The sequence below is a fragment of the Dysidea avara genome, chromosome 6 (assembly GCF_963678975.1).
Source record: "Dysidea avara chromosome 6, odDysAvar1.4, whole genome shotgun sequence".
Classification (NCBI taxonomy): domain Eukaryota; kingdom Metazoa; phylum Porifera; class Demospongiae; order Dictyoceratida; family Dysideidae; genus Dysidea; species Dysidea avara.
Genome location: NC_089277.1, coordinates 8016176 through 8023776, shown reverse-complemented (window position 1 = coordinate 8023776; position 7601 = coordinate 8016176). Strand labels below are relative to the sequence as shown.

Below are 7601 nucleotides of genomic sequence, written 5' to 3'. Positions count from 1 at the left end.
GATGGCTGGGAATTTCAAGTTCTCAGAACATTCAAGTCAGTAGCTTGGTTTGCATTTGTAGACAGGTAAGTATTGCTGGATTTTATCACTCAACATGTTTTATTTTTGTCTTTTAGCCAACCAGCTTTGCAGACAGTCTTGAGATCTGTAGACATTTTGACTTTGTGTGTGTTCATGACTCTCAGTGATAAAACTGAAGCTAGGAAGTTTATTTTTTACTGACACTTTGTATGATAGTAAGGTATGCATTTATTAGCTTGGTGCATTGTGATTCGTTATTTTGGTAGGTGGGGCTGGTGTAGAGTGCTCTGCAGATTAGTTATTCACTAGATCACATGATACAGTTAAACATTAAAAAGCAGAACTGTTTATGGATGATCTCAATGTACAGGTGTACACTGAGGTAAGTAGTGTTCACATATTTAAGTTTTTAAGACTCAAAAGTCACTCTCTTGGATGTGAGTGTATGACAGCCACTTCTATTAAAGTATCTTGAAGATTTTTAGTTTTAACTTTACAGTGTTTGCAAAATTGCCTTACATTGTCAGTGGTTGGCCATTACAGTAAAACATCATCTATCGTAAGGCAAGAGATTTTTGTGGACAGCCTAAAGTTTTCATGGATTGCCAATATGTACATGTAGTTTTTATCTGGATCACTCCACACAACTTGTACATGGGCTGTAAAATATGTGGACAATACTTCTGTGATATTCATACAAATTTGTATCCCATGAAAAATTCCTGTTGCATAGTATTCCCTGGAGATTAGGACCATACTGACTGAAGTGTACTAGTAAGAAGTCAAATGAGCTTATCACTTATAAAACAGTTCATTTTAAAAGTCTAAATCACTTAGATATTGACAGACATAACAGCTGGGGGACCAGCCCCATCATCAGTACCTGTACCAGATCTCCAATCCTCTCAAACACAGGTGCTTACGTATGTAGCTCAGATGACAGTCATGTCCCATTACCTCACTGTATAGCTCTTCCTCCAACTAATTGACAGTTTCCTCATAAACAACACAAAAACAAAACAAACTCATTTCCTTTGTAGTGATATGCAATACGTATGTCAATAATATCAATTTTAAATTTGTGATAATTTTTATATCACAATATTACAGTGTATACATGTATTACAGCATGTATAGCACTATTACCTGATGTTTACTGTAAGACAACACTACAAAGTCTTGTGGTGTAATGCTACTTTCATATGTAAGTGAACTTGTACGAATATTGTAGCATATATTTGTCCCATGTAGTCCCATTTTGATATTACTAGGATACTTCCACTTCCTAGAAGCAAGAGTCCATAATGTGTGTGGTGAATCCAAGAGTCCTCTTATTATGGACTCTTCCTAGAAGTGTAGAGATTCCACTGTAATGTGTACCTATGTGATGTGTTGTGTACTTGTTTTCTAGTATCCACATTAACTGGTTCCTGTGAAACAATCATCAAGTATAGTGAACACAGAGATGTGTGTGGTGATGTTATACAACATGTAAGGAATACTATAGTGTACCATTGTGTGGATTTGATCATAGTTAACATTGGTAGTTACCATTGAAGGGCGTAGGAACTGCTCTGGCTGGTCTGATTTTAGTGAGACCTCTTTTCAAATATTGACAGTCAATGCAATAACTCTAATAGAGCAGTCAACTGCTTAATTATTTTATAGTATTTTGCTCAAGCTCAAAAGGGTAGACCTCATGCTTTATGTTTCAGACAGTGACTCCTAGCAGAACATCATCTCCACCACAATCAGAGCTGGACTAAGTATAAATTACTTCCTACTGTATTTCCCTACTCATTTAACAAGACTACCTTGGTTGTATCCAAGTGAATATTTTAAGTCATACATATTCAATGCTTTACAACGCTATACAGCCTGATTCCTGTGTCAAAGTCAATCGAGCTATCGCTTGTAAAACAGTTCCTTGAAATTTACAAATCTAAATGGCCATCAAGTAGCCCCAGTATAGTACATTTATGGTATATCATACACTTGAATTTAAAATGAAATGCACTTACGTATAGTTTTCCTATTTTCATGAATTTTTTCATGAATTATATCTAGCATTGAATATGTATTGTACAGACTAATTGATCAAAAGGAACTTTCCAACATACGTACAAATACAGACGTAAAAAGAAGTTGAAATGTACTTGTGGTACTAGCAACTAGTGCTCGGCAGTATTGAAATTTGAATACATGGTATTAGTAACAGGAAAGTATCACGGTATCGATATATAGTTAGACATTTCAGCTGGGGGACCAGCAACATCATCAGTTGTGTGCGTGTGTGCATGCTTGTACTGTATGTGGTACCTGGTCAAAACCTGGGAAGCAAATGTCAACTGTCCATGTCTCACACAGAGAGTGAAGGTACAGGTGAGACTTTGGGTGTCCACACCTTCACCTGTGAGACATGGCACAGTCTCCTGTGAGTTACTAGTCCTGACCCAGGAAGATTTGCCTGCACTGACTCTTAGCACATGAGTAGCACACTAGTGTCCCAGTGCTGGTTCACTGGGTAGATGTGACTGTGCTAACATGGCAACTGAAGGCTTTTGTGTGAGTGAGTGTATTTCTGTCAACACCTTCTCATAACTACCATTTAGCAATAGCTATCAAACTGGCAAGGTACGTAGGATTGCAGTGTTCAAATCTGGTGCCAGTTATATATTACAAGTCTCCCAGAGGGTACTGCCTTGTATAGCAGAATTTGTTGCTACGTCACATGATGCACATGCTACTACTGGTCAGTGCTGATAAGTTCTCTGGTTTGTACCATGACAACCAGGTGTGTACTGGTGATTACTTTGCTATCCTAAGGAAGGTGTGTGTGCATGTGTAGTTTAGTTATGAGGGCTTAGTAATTCTGTAATATTGTAAGTCATATATACCATATACTGAACTCTTTATTTCTACAGCATATTTCTCATAACCCGAAGGCCTGTCATTGCTACTGAAAACTAGGCTAACATGTATGAATTTGACTACTGAACTTGTACAAATTGTAGCATATATTTGTCCACGTGGTCCCATTTTGATATTACCTCACTAATCAGGGTACTTCCATCTACATAGTTCCTAGAAGTGTAGAGATTCCACTGTAATGTGTACCTATGTGATGTGTTGTGTACTTGTTTTCTAGTATCCACATTAACTGGTTCCTGTGAAACAGTCATACTTGGTATAGTAGTCATCAAGCTGTTGTGTGTTTATATCATTTCAGAATGTCATAGTTCTTATCCAGCAGCTTTAAAGTTTTTCGAACACTTTAAACCTGTTGAGGTATTGGGAGGAGTACATAGTGGAGAATATTCCAGTAAGTTGTATAGTGTGAGGACCTTAATGCACATTCCTTGTTTGTCAACAGATTTACCTAAGAATGACTCAACACTGTTGGATAACTCTGACAACAAAGCAGTAAACCATTCAATAAGTACCAATTGTTCCAAAACAAACAGAAAATTCGTTGTCTATTATGAAGATTATAGTGAACACAGAGATGTGTGTGGTGATATTATACAACATGTAAGGAATACTATAGTGTACTATTGTGTGGTGATATTATACAACATGTAAGGAATACTATAGTGTACTAATGTGTGGATTTGATCATAGTTAACATTGGCAGTTACCATTGAAGGGCGTAGGAACTGCTCCAGCCGGTCTGGTATAAATATTGAGACATTGTACATATCATGCAATAACTCTAATAGAGCAGTCAGCTGCTTAACTATTTTATAACTAGGATTAGTATTTTGTTCCATCTCAAAAGGGTAGGGCTCATGCTTTACATTTTGGACAGTGACTCCTAGCAGAGGATCACATCCTAGATCTCCACCACAACATAAAAAAATTGGAATTTTTATCTAGAGTAGGGACCATAGCATGTCATAAAAAAGTAAACAAGTTGGAGTAGTGCAAGATATTAAATCACAGTAGGGATATAACACTTCTTACTGTGTTTTAATATCGTGCAGTACTCCAGCTTGTTTCAATACTTTTTTGTGTACTTTTTACATGTAATTGTGTTATTGTGACTGGGTCAGCAAAAATAGGGCATGTGGGCACGTAAGATTTGACTACTTTTTCAAACCTTTACCACCCATAACTTTTTGTGCCATCATGTACCATCGCTTAACTTTTTGTACCATAGCCCATAACTTTTGTGACTTTAAAATTTCATATCAGATATGACCACAGGATGTAGTTTCTATCCACATGCCCTATTTTCCCAGGTCCAGTCACAATAATTGATGTTGTACAGAAGCCATTGGTAATATTGAAGGACAGGTTTATTACTTTAATCTTCAACTATTGTATGTACAGCCTGAATGATAATGTTTGCCTACACTAAACTTTACATTCCAATGTGTACATTGTCTTATTACACTTGAGGTCAATTCATGTATGTTAAAACCATATTACTAAGTGGCTGTAGTGGGCTATATAGTCACAGAATTGTTGTGATGTGATATTTTATTTTAGTTGAACATGATAAGACTACAATGGAGTCAGCGCTTCAAGTGTGACCTACCCAAGAAAACCTTGGAGTTATTGTTTGTGCCTTAGTACTCTTTTTACTGTGGAGTACACTTGTATGGCTGCCTTGATGACAAAGTCATCTTTCTGGTGAGGACTAGCTATCTACATATATATCATTTTATCATTTGTTTGGGATGTTGTGTAAATAAAAAAATATTGTTTGTAGCTATCAGCATTGATTGAAATGGGTCAGGTCATCTGGTCACATACTGTCCAGGTCATCTGGGTTTAACCTGCTTTAATTTATAGGATATTTGGGACTGACCCAGGTCAGATCATAGGTGAAATGAATTAATCAGTTTGACAACTTGGAAATATATTTACATGCATCATCTAGCTCAGCTTCTTTCATGAGTCTTGCACACTTATTAGGAGTATGTGTTGCTGTTTAGTCGCACATGGAACCATGCTGATTTGTTAGTAGATGTATTGAAGTCTGTAGGTATATACCATTCCATGCACAAATCCATGTCCATTGCTGTCTGCAGGATTACATGGAGCCACTCCCACTAATCAATTATTATTACTGTATTATTATTATTGTTCTTTGTGTACACATCAATGTGAGGTGTAAGCTTTGGTTTCAGTCTGGCTTTAATTGTTATCTGGGTCAGTGGGTCATCCAGGTCAGCAGTAGTGACACAAAGTTTAAATGCTGATAGCTATATATAATCAGCATTTTATTTGTGTGACTTTTAGAATAAAGTTATCACATTAAAAATGTACTTGTATGGGTAGGGTATTAAATATCCCATTATTGTGTAGTGAGCTCCAATAGTGGATCAAGTTTAACTACTGATATTTCTGATCATTCATCTCGTCATGTGCTGAGGAAAGAGGGTGCTCTTTATGTCCACCACACTGACATCAATTACGCCTGTGTGTCTTGATATCATCTTTTTATTATAATTATGCATTAAACTAAAACCCACAATGTAATAGTTTTGGTTGTAATAAAATACTATAATTTAATTTTGCTAGCTGATGTTGTTCCAACTGTGGACCATATGTGTTCTTCAAAAAGTGGTCGTTAGAGATGTTGAGAGATAGCTCATTTTTCCTGCATTGGGTCTCATTTGATGAGAGGTTTGATGAAAGCATTACAAGATACAGGAGTATTGGACCCGTTGGAAATAATTATTACTATCACTTTCAAGGAGGCGATTTGCAGAGAGACACTGTGTTATTCATTGAGAAACTGGAACTGGTAAAAGCTGTACATTCCTTACTCCCGCCCTGCAGGACAGTGGACCAACCAGGATGAATACAGATGTAGGGTCCAAGGAGCTCAACTACATTACATGGCTAGCCATATATGTCCTAAAAGAAAACAGATCATGTCTGGAGTTGATAATGATGGTTGTAGTATGGTTAATGTTATGTGTTCACCCAGCCGTTATGTTCATAGCATATCACTTCTTTTGCTGTGGGTAGGTTAGCCACAATAGAGAGTACCCATTTAATTTAGTAATGGTTACTAAGCAATGAATAACAACTGTAACAACTTCACCATAGCTTTCTAACCTTTGCTAACAGTCTTTGGCTTGTAACTCACTCCCACCTTAACATTCACAAAGATAACTTAATGTTTTATGGGTGGCTATATATAGCCTGTATTGGTTATCATTACCATTGTCCATTGTTTGATAGTACAAGCAGGAAAATAATCTAGATGTTTAGTTAAGAATGAAGTCTATAGGAATTGCTCCATTCGCTTTTTTGGGAGCTCAGATACCTTTTTGTGTGTGTGGGCCAATTGTAAATTAACTTGAACAGTCATCTAATTAGCCAAATGTGGCAAGATTGCAGATAGCAAATATGTGGGTGCTGATGAAAACAAATAATGACCTGATGTGTGTAGCCACATATTTATATACTAGGAGGTGGAATACAGGTAGGTGGTCAGAGAAGTTGAGAAGGGAACCAGCAGCTGGAAAATGAAGGGGCACAACTTGTTACTATTCAATTAATTGCTAGTAAACCCTGTGGTCTAAAGTCTCAACTATTACTGAATCACTCACTGAAATACATGAGGGTTGGCTACTGTACATCATACATACATACCCCAATCCCAGATATTAACCAGCAAAAATTTTTGTTGTTTGTAAGTTCTAGTATTACAAATGTAAGGATTTACAAGTTCAGTAAAGATCATAGAAATAATGAAGCAAGCTAAGAATACTTGTTTGTTTGTTTGTTTGTTTATTTGTAATAACAATTCATTACTAGGAATGATACCACCTCAAGTTTGTGTATCACAATACAATAATTACAGTATCTTTTGATTCTACACCTTACATTAAAATTTAATTATCATGCTAATTTGCACATAAAAGTTTGTATAAGTGCGTGAAAATGTAAACTTCATTATAATATCTATACAACAAGATCAATAAAATCTGACCTAAATCATCAACTGTCTCGTTATATTGCATAATCGATACCAAAACTTGCGGTAGAGTATTACCACTTGACTCATCACAATATTGGGTAGTATTGGTAGTATTACACAGCTCTACTGGTCAACCAGTGTATACTACATGCCAGACATAATAAACAGATTATTGCATGAGTGAATGCATGCATGCCCCAAATCCCCAATTATCAATAATTATTAATTTATGTAATTTCAGTGACATGACCATCCTGCTTCATTTTCAGCTATGTTCTAATTGCTATACATTTTTATAGGATCACATCAGACAATTAGCAATTATTGAGCATTTATTGGTTATCACTTTTAGGTCCACACTACTATTGTGGGTAGAAAAGAAAACTGCTTCAATCTTGCGACAATTAAACAATACCACTCTGTAATCAATCCAGTCACTAGGGATATTATGGATGATTCTCATGACAGCTATAACACTGAAGCTATGACACATTACCTTGAATCAACGTGGTCAACACCTAGCTATGCATTAGACTGTACCAATTATGTCAGCATAATTATAGGGGAATAATAGATAGGCAAAAGCATAACACCAGCACAACAGGCACAATATTTGTACATTGGGAAGAGCTGTAATTTA

General features: G+C 36.3%; 1 long non-coding RNA gene across 1 annotated transcript; it reads left to right on the top strand.

The window, feature by feature from the left end:
* Positions 1-1578: 1578 nt before the first annotated feature.
* On the top strand, positions 1579-5541 carry LOC136258274 (uncharacterized). Its single transcript, XR_010702718.1, has 4 exons — positions 1579-3343; positions 3395-3552; positions 4513-4656; positions 5335-5541. It is a non-coding gene; the product is annotated as an uncharacterized lncRNA (long non-coding RNA).
* The last annotated feature ends 2060 nt before the right edge of the window (positions 5542-7601 follow it).